Below are 10,334 nucleotides of genomic sequence, written 5' to 3'. Positions count from 1 at the left end.
TTCCATTTAAAAAAATTAATGTGACCTTGACCTGACCTTCGCTACGCAACCCAAGGTCAAACTGATGTGATCAGTAAATACATCTTTTTAAACGCCACAACTTTTGTCTGAAACATTTTTTTGTAAAACTTATATTTTTCCTGATATTCGGGCGTCCCGGTACTTTTCGAACACCCTGTATAAATGTTTTTGTCTAAATCATTATTATAAATGTAATATAATTAATGTAACATAAATATAATTAATAAATAAAATGAAGTAACATAAATATTAAGCCAATATTAAATAAATGTTTTTTAATATTATTATAAATGACATTTTAATTATCGTAAATATTTTTTCTATATCATTATTTTAAAGGAATAATTAATATAATATAAATATTTAATAAACATTAAATAAATATTACTTGTACAATAAACTGCACAATGTGATAACAATGAAAATAAATATTTAAAAAATATTATCTGTTTATTAGGTTATTAATGAAATAAGAAGTGCTTGTACTTTTCACACTTTTACACCTAATGGCCGGTGCACACCTCAAACAACACAAATTTTTCAAAATTTACGTTCTGAAGACGCTTTTAGGACAGAGGGACGTTATCAGAATATTTTTACGAAGATGTGAACTGTCTAAAACAATAGCTAATATCCAATAAGTTTATTCGCATTAATTGAACTTTTTACACTTTTACACTTAGTGCATATTTCTATAATACACTTATATTTATATGACTTTTCACTCTTGCTCGAGACCAAATGTAAAAAGTGCATCAGAATTGCATTTACACTCGTAACACGAACGGAAATCATGACGTCATTTTTAGAACCTCTAAAGAATTAATGTGCACTAACAAGGAGATACCATAACCTGCTAAATCGATTTCTAAACGAAACATAGCACGTTCACAAGCTGCGATGTTAAGCATCAACATCCTAATTGAGGTTTGTGCCAATGGGCCTTTGTTTGTGAGAAATTACAATATAAAGTTTGGGTTGCGGGACTGTATCACGGATATGGCTAAAAATACAACTGTCTTTCAGCGAAGCGGCGTGGCCGAGCAGATTGAGACTTCCACGTCGAAAATTTTTGAGCCGGAAGCGAGCGTTCGAAACTCGGTGACAAAGTTATCCTTGTGCGGTATTTTTTTTCTTACCTTAGGACATGTAATTAATGTTTTTTGAATATGATACATTTGTTTTGCATATGTCTCGTTTTTAAGTTATTAATCAGGGATAATTAGGGAAGTGTTAGGTTTGTTTAACGCAAACACAAATATTTTGCACTGCTTACAATAAAATATATATTTTAGTACATCACTTTTGTATAAAAATATTGTATACAACATTGTCATATAATAAAACATTTTCATATAATAAAACATTGTCGTATATTAAAACATTGTCATATAATAAAACATTGTCATATAATAAAACATTGTCATATAATAAAACGTTGTCATATAATAAAACATTGTCATATAATAGTACATTGTCATATAATAAAAATATTGTAATATAATAAAACTTATACGCTATAAACATCTTTCATTGTTTCGCAATGTTGCGGATGAATTGAAAATAATACATTTATTGCATGCATCAGTGCAAACGTTTGTTATGTTTTCATTGTTTTCATACAGAATTCCATCTGCAACATTACGAAAAAGTGAAAAATGTTTATAGCGTATAAGTTTTATTATATGACAATCTTTTATTATATGACAATGTTTTATCATATAACATTGTTTTATTATTATGATCTTGAATAAGTTCCCACTGATTTTTCGTGAAAATTAATGCTTCATTTAAAAAAAGTCGTAAAAAACATGTCACTGAAAGTATTGTCCATCGCTAGCCACTACTTTTTCCCATCTTTCTGGCAGCATTTGAATTCCACGTCGAAAAAAGGACACGTTTTTTTTAGGCTACCCAAGAATCGACCCATTTTTTAGCATCTTCATAAGAATGGAAGTGCTGCTCAGCCAGGCCATATGTCATCGATCGGAACAAATGATAATCGGAAAAGGCAATGTCAGGTGGATACGGCGGGTGGGGTAGGTCTTCCTATTTAAGCCAAATAGGTTTTCAGGTTGTGCAACATGTGGCCGAGCGTTGTCATGTTGCAAAATCACTTTGCCGTGTCTCTGCTCGTATAGCGGCCGTTTTTTCTTCAATACTCAGCTTAAACGCATCAATTGTAGTCGATAGCGATCTCCCGTGATGGTTTCGTTCGGTTTAAGCAGCTCATAATAAACTACATCCAGCTGATCCCACCAAATGCAGAGCAGAAGCTTCGAACCATGGATATTCGGTTTTGCCAATAATGTTGATGCATGGTCGGGTTTACTTCACGATCTTCTACGTTTAGGGCTATCGTAGTGTATCCACTTTTCATCGCCAGTCATGATAGGATGCAAAAAAACCTTTTCTTTTCTGCCACTGAAGCTGCTGTTTACACGTGAAAAGACACCGTTCGACATCTCTCGGTTTCAACTCGTACGGCACCCAATGTTCTTGCTTTTGAATCATTCCTAATACTTTCAAACGTTTCGAAACTGTTGTGTGATCAACTCCTAATGATTCTAGTTCAGCTAGCGTCTGATATGAGTCTTCATGAAGTAATGCCTCCAATTCTTCGTCTTCAAACTTTTTTGGTGCGCCAGAGCGTTCTTTACCTTCAATATCAAAATCATTATTTTTGAAGCGTTTAAACAAATCTCTGCATGTTGTTTCCGACAGAGCATAGTCGCCGTAAGTCTCAACAAGAATTCTGTGTGCTTCAGCTACAGATTTTTTTTTTAATAAAGTAGTACAGTAAAATTCCCCAAATACTCTTTTTTTGGCACGAAACTCGACATGTTTAACATTATGAAAAAAATTTGTTTACACTTCGGCGAAATGACATATACTAAATTTCAAGCTTGCTTATAGTACTTCTTTATAGATACGTTACCATCTTAAACTACACGCACGCAGTTCTGGTAACGCCATATGTTGGAAAACAGCGATAACTTATTCAAGGTCCTTATATATGACAATGTTTTATTATATGACAATATTTTATTATATGAAAATGTTTTATCATGTGACAATATTTTATACAATATTTTCATACGAAAGTGGTGTACTAAAATATATATTTTGTTGTAAGCAATGCAAAATATGTGTCTATATTTGTGTTTGCATTAAACAAGCCTGACACTTCCCTAATGACCCTGATTAATAGCATAAAAACGAGACATTTGCAAAACAAATATATCATATTCGAAAAACATTAATTACATGCCCTAAGATAAGAAAAAAAAAACACCGTACAAGGATAACTTCGTCGCCGAGTTTCGAACGCTCACTGCCAGCTCAAAAATTTTCGACGTGGGACCCCAGTCTGCTCAGCCACGCCGCCTCGCTGAAAGACAGTCGCATTTTTAGCCATATCCGTGATCCAGTCCCACAATCCAAACTTTATACAATAATTTCTCACAAACAAAGGCCCATTGGCACAAACCTCAATTAGGATGTTGATGCTTAACATTGTAATTAGCGAACGTGCCATGTCTCGTTTAGAAATCGATTTAGCAGGTTGTGGCATCTATTTGTAAGTGTAAAAGTGTAAAAAGTTGCGAATAAACTTATTGGATATTAGCTATCGTCAGACAGCTTACATTTTCAAAGGACGTCCTAAAAATAATTTGATGGCGTTCCTCCGTCCTAAAAGCGTCTTCAGAATGTATTTTGAAAAATTTGTGTTGTTTGAGATGCACTAGTGTGCAACGGGCATTAGGTAAAAGAGTATGAAAAGTACTAGCAACTCGCACAAATGTAATATTAAGGACAGAAATAAATTATTGTTCAAAACTCAAGGTAGTAAGATCCACAACTGAGACTGTCGCTAAAAAAAACAATTTGAGAGAGTAAACGTATAAATGAGAGTTCTTAAAAACGCCTTTAGTTTATAGTATATAAGGTGTAGTAAAAAGAAGTCCATTATTTTTGCATGAAATTGAAAGCTTTATTTAGCATAGTTAGAATGATCCGATTTAGGTCAAATATGCACCGTTTTGTTCGATAACTTGTAGCCATTTTTAAGGTAATTCCATTATGCCTCTCTCACAAGAACCCTTGTCCCTATTGGCAAAAAACTGGGACAGTCGATTTTCACAAGCTTCTCTTGAGGCGAATTTTTCATCAGCAAAATCATTCACCATAGACAGGAACAGGTGGTAATCACTTGGTGCCAGGTCCGGACTATAAGGTGGATGCATAAAAACCTCCCAACCAAGCTCCCGGAGCTTCTGGCGAGTCACTATCGATGTGTGTGGCCTGGCGTTGTCCTGATGGAACACAATTCCTCTCCTATTGGCCAAAGCTGGCCGCTTCTGAGCGATTGATTTCTTCAGACGGTCCACTTGTTGACAGTACAGGTCCAAATTAAGAGTTTCTCCATAGGGGAGCAGCTCATAGTGGATAATTTCTGCCAATCCCACCAAACACACAGCAAAGCCTTCCTGACCGTCAGTCCTGGTTTGGCCACCGTTTGGGCCGGCTCACCACGTTTCGACCACGACCATTTTCGCTTAACGTTGTCGTAAGTGACCCACTTTTCATCACCATCCGCTGCAGAAATGGGTCGATTTTGTTGCGATTCAGCAGCGATTCGCAGATGGAAATTCAGTCCATGGGTTTTTTTGCGTTAACTCGTGTGGCACCCATACATCGAGCTTCTTTTTGTATCCAGCCTTATTCAAATGGTTCCAAACGGTTTTTTATGTAATATTTAGCTTCTGGGCAATCGAAACAGTGCTTACATGACGGTCGGACTCGACGATTTCCATTATTTTATCGACATTTTCGACAATTGGCCTTCAAGAGCGTGGTGCATCTTTGACATCAAAATTACCGGAACGGAATCAACGAAACTAAAATTGCGCGTGATTGGCTATTACAATATCAGGACCATAAACACTACTCACATTTTCAGCCGCCTGGCTTGCGTTTTCGCCTTTATCGAAGAAAAACTAAAATATGGCGTATTTTCTCTTTGCTGGTGTCCATCTTTGACGCGCGCTCAAACAATACTGAGTCAAACAATCACAAAACTGTCTGAGAAGTTTTTTTAGTACGAAATCTTATCTTTCTAACGCCATCTAGCGTAAACCGATCGCACTTATACAACGCGAGATACACATTACTAAAGCCATCTATTGGAAAAATAATGGATTTCTTTTTACTACACCTTATATATAGCCAAACCTGCGCGAACAGATTTCGAGCAGAGCTTGCTATTAACTTTTGATGGCAAATAGATAACAAATTTCATGCAGGATCTGTTATATCAAATCTTGTTGCCAAATTGCCGCAGAGCTTGTTGTTGGATAATTGCTGCACATTTGCAGCAAAAACCGTGCAGAACTTGTAGCGATTTGACGACAGATTGGCAGCAGAAACCGCGCAGACCTTGCTGCGCTGCAAACTTTGCGCGGTTTTTGCTGCAAATTTGGCGCGAATTGTCCGACAGCAAGATCTGTCGCTAAAACCGTAGTCGGTAATTATGCATTTTAGGGGAGCAAGCTGCAATGACCTTGACCCCCTCTGAGTAATAATCAAAAGTTTTTATGCGTCGCTCATTGTTTATGAAAAAGTTATTAACAAAAAAAATTTTATAAATACGTTGCTAATTTTCGACGTGATGCTCGATCAAAAGTGAGTTATATATTGGACAATTTATGTTCATACGTAAAACAATACATGTGTGCGCGCGGGGGAGGGGCTTCGCCTGTCCCCCCGCACGCCCTCCCCAATTTATTCTAACCTAACCCAACATACAATTCACTGTGAATAATAAAGTTTGAAGTTTGCATATATACATATTATCCTCATTAAACTTTATTACTCATAATAATTTATAGGTTGGGTTAGGTTAGATTAAATTGGAAACGGAGTGCGGGGGGAGGGGTGAAGCCCCTCCCTCGCACATATATATACTTGTTTTATATGGTCTTCGTTTTTTCATAAAGAAATTATATACATATTTATTAGAATTATATATATATATATATATATATATATATATATATATATATATATTTATATATATATATATATGATATATATAGCACATAACTTCTAATAAAATATTCACAGTCAAATAATTCATTCAGTATAGTTATCAACAATGAACTAGTTCAATAAGTTAGAGTGAGAACTAGAGTAAAAGGGGAGCGTTCCGATTGACCACAATACGATTGGACACAACCAACCGATGAAAAGAATTATCTAGTGAATTACTAGGTCGAACCAATCATTACAATCTGTGTCCAATCGTATCGTGGTCAATCGGGTCCCACCCGAGTAAAAGTATATTTTGTCTCGCTCTAACTTATTGCACCAATTCAGCAGCGCAGCTACAAAGAACAGACCATAACTCATACCGAGTTTCCGAATACCTAATCTGAGCCGTAGCGCCTCTGGCGACAAATACGTCAACCTGGACATTTTCTCAGACGACGAATTCCTCAATCGTAAAACTTAGCGATTTCGGACTTTGAGCTAAAATATCTCAGGTTCTAGAAAACGTAGAGCAAAAGTAAAGACAGTTTTATTAACTAACATAAACCCAAGGAATCGATTGAGCCTATCTAGAATCTCATCGGTTCAACCGTTATGGTCAAACAAGAAATCTGGTGTGTATTCAACTAGTCTCGTGGCGTTAGTATACACGGCCGTCTCGCGCTTGCACTTGGCTTCGCGACACTACCGTGTCGCTTGATTACCAAAAAGAAAAATCACTTCTAATTGTGAGAAGGGTAAGTTTTCTGACTTTTTACCTTACGATTGGTTATTTGCATCGTCGGTCTTGCGGATGGTCGGATAAGGAAGGCTAGATTAAAAACAATACCCAGAAGCAGTCCGATCTCGACACTGACAAATACACAGATTAAAAGAGTGCCTGTCACCGCGATAGCATCTGTTTCTGCAAAAAAATAGAGATATTAGATCGTGGTGTTTTACTTCAGATCGCTCTCAGTGTAACGCAAAGTCAGCAGTAATACTAACTGCATTCTCTCCAGAGCAGTTTTATGAGCTTCAGGTCGATCATGAATATCACGGCGGTTATCAGCACCGCCGCTAATGTAGCACGTGGAATATAATAAAAATATGGCGTTAAAAAACTCAATGCCAACAATGCCATAGTACCTGCGAAATGGAGCGTTATTATATTTTACGTAATGTTCTTCACTATCATTTTAGGATTAATATTATAAATCCCATTAAGGGAATCCCTTATCACGCCTCGCATATTTAAGTTACATAATGTGATATAATTATCATGATTCGCATAGTTTAATACCGAAAAAATTTAACTGCAGCTATACGCGTCATAATGTAAAATATCCGATAATACATAAATCAGAGTATATAGACAATATACAGATAATAAACAAATTAGATTTTCTAAATAAAAAATGACTTTTGGCAAATCTTTTCAATGTTACTTAATTTTATGTTTTTTACATATAAAATAAAATAAAAAAAAAGATTGAGAGTAACGTGTTACTTCGTTACTACGTGTTACAACGGCAAGATTACAATGTAAAATATCCGATAATAAATAAATCAGAGTATATAGACAATATACAGATAATAAACAAATTAGATTTTCTAAATAAAAAATGGCTTTTGGCAGATCTTTTCAATGTTACTTAATTTTATGTTTTTTACATATAAAATAAAATAAAAAAAAGATTGAGAGTAACGTGTTACTTCGTTACTACGTGTTACAACGGCAAGATTACAATTTCCAGAGTGCTAAATTTTGACTGCAGATCGTCATCCACAGGCCATTTGAAACAAAAGTTCAAGAGTAGTGAAAGTGACGATACCCTTATAGAAATATCATACTAAGAATCATTGATAATTACTTATTATCCAGTATTTTTAATACTGAAAATAAGTAATTATCAATGATTCTTAGTATATTTCTATAAGGATATAACTGTGTTTAGGAGATATAAAGGTTTTTAATTGTAATTTGCTGAAATTGATAACGACGCTTTTTTATCATTTGCAAATTATTTTCGCGTTACTCAAAATATATCACGTGAAAATATGGCCTATCTCGCATTCCGTGTGTGAATATGTGAGTGTATGTAAGTGTGTATGAGTATATATGTGAATATGTATACATGGACGCGAGTTTCAGCAGAGACCAGGATCTTATGGTTATTAAATACTCACCTTAATAAAAAAATGAGTCTACCATACACTAAAATTAAGGTGACCAGATTTCCCAGTCTTAAATTCGGGACACTTCATAAATGTGTGAAGTGGGGGACGGGTGGAAAGGGATTAAAAGATCCGAAAATTATTTGACAATCATTGAAAATTATAGCAAATCGATATCCTGAATAGCACTCGAAAAATTCAAGACAAAAGATAAAAAATCGGAACTGTCCTGAAAAAATCAGGACACCTGGTCACCTTAACTAAAATATATACTGTAAACATTAACAAAGACCTCTACTCAAAGTAAAATGTTCTATTCAATCTCCGCTTTACTAAAAAGATAAGTCTATTATATATTAAAATAGATACTAAAAAGATAACAAAGATCTCTACGCAAGGTGGAACATATCAAGCGCCGCGATCGCAGCGCGACGCCGAGTACGAATAAAACAAAATAACGCGACCGTGTAAGCTTATCTGAAATTTCTGGGTCGATTGGTCTTCCGAATCAAATATCTCAAACATGGAAACTATAATCGAAAATCTGATGAAAGTTTTCTGATATAATAATTAGCGCGCGCGTAATTTGCACCAAGTTTGATTAAGATTGGTGCAGGGAATACGGAAATCTCGAAATCTTGGCTGCGAAAAGTCCTTTTTATTTTCGCACAGATTCTCAGATTTTTTCAGACACATGCACAGACGTATGCACGCACACAAACTGCATTTGCATCGCCAAACGATTCAGCTTCAGATCACACGTATATGCACGCACACAAGCGATGCGCGCTTGTCCGTCAGATTGCTTTTGTAATATATATAAAAGCTGCAATAAACAGCATGTATCTATAATGATTGTCATTGATTCGAATATACGAATATACGCTAGACTAGAGGAAAAGATTCATAATCAACCATTAGATTACATAGCAAGTTATATTTATAATTTCACTTAGATTTTCTTATAGTTTTATATCAATCTGCACTTGCGATATCCGCGATTCGCATTGCAAACGTGTAATCTGAATTTGAAATTAATTGGTTAATTAATTTAAATAGAGAAAGAAAAAATGTTCGTAGGTGAAATATTATAAAGGTTTCCATATAGACTGCACCAATCAAAATGGACGTATATTACGTGCGCAATAAATATTAAATCAATCATGTATCTTTTCGTCTAGTGTAAACGCGTAAATAAAATAAAACAATTTCATTAATAAACTTAATAAAGTTTAATGATAATTACGACTGTGTTCCGATATTCACTATCAGTACTCAAGATCTATTATTTGTGTCACGTACACGTATAGAGTTTCAGTATCGGTAGTAAATATTGGAACACAGCCTGCAAGTTCACATTAGTACAGTAGAAAAATATACATAGTAGGAAAATATACATCACTACATGGAGGAAATTTTATAGTAAAATGTGTTACAAAAATAGAAATCCAGTCAAATCATATTCTATTACTTCAATTGTCAGAAAAATTGAAAAAATCATATACTTTACAAGAATTAATAGAATATAATTTTAAAAGTTGAAAAAACAAAGAAAAAGTATGTACTCCTTATAAAGAAAACTTAGTAGAATTGAAAAAAGAGATAATAATAATAAAAAATGTTTTCATTTTAAATTAATGCTAATAATAAAACGTTGAAACATTTAAAATCACAAATTTAAAAATTAAAGGTGTCTATCTATGTCAAAGATATATATAGGCACAGATATATATAAAATTATTAGTTTAATTTTCCACAATGGTATAACTAATGGACATTATATAAACGTTGTGCATAATAAACAGACAAAATGAATTTCAATTAATGATTCCACAATAAAAAATGCAGTTAGTCACGAAATTCCAAAGATGCATACATTTTCTTTGCTGTAAAAATAATGTAAAAGATTTGTATCTAAATAATCTACACAAAAAACAGTGAGATCATAACAAGCAGTCCTTACAAAAGAAAAAAAAAACTCGTCACGTACGTATCAAAGGGAAGAACCAAATACCTAGGGGCTCGATTCTTGATGATGTACGAATGAAATACGCATGTGAAAATCTACAGTATACGTAACGTAAACTATACATTTTCGCATGCGT

At 34.4% G+C, this 10,334-nt stretch overlaps 1 protein-coding gene across 1 annotated transcript in view; it reads right to left on the bottom strand.

The window, feature by feature from the left end:
* LOC116851226 (sodium-independent sulfate anion transporter-like) overlaps positions 1 to 10,334 on the bottom strand; it is a 220,725-nt gene that overhangs the window by 14,447 nt on the left and 195,944 nt on the right. The window lies entirely within an intron of this gene.

The sequence above is a fragment of the Odontomachus brunneus genome, unplaced genomic scaffold, assembly GCF_010583005.1.
Source record: "Odontomachus brunneus isolate Ranch 3 - 2012 unplaced genomic scaffold, Obru_v1 Obru_scaffold_168, whole genome shotgun sequence".
Lineage (NCBI taxonomy): Eukaryota > Metazoa > Arthropoda > Insecta > Hymenoptera > Formicidae > Odontomachus > Odontomachus brunneus.
The sequence above is the reverse complement of the archived record's forward strand: the minus strand, read 5'-3'. Positions and strand labels throughout refer to the sequence as shown.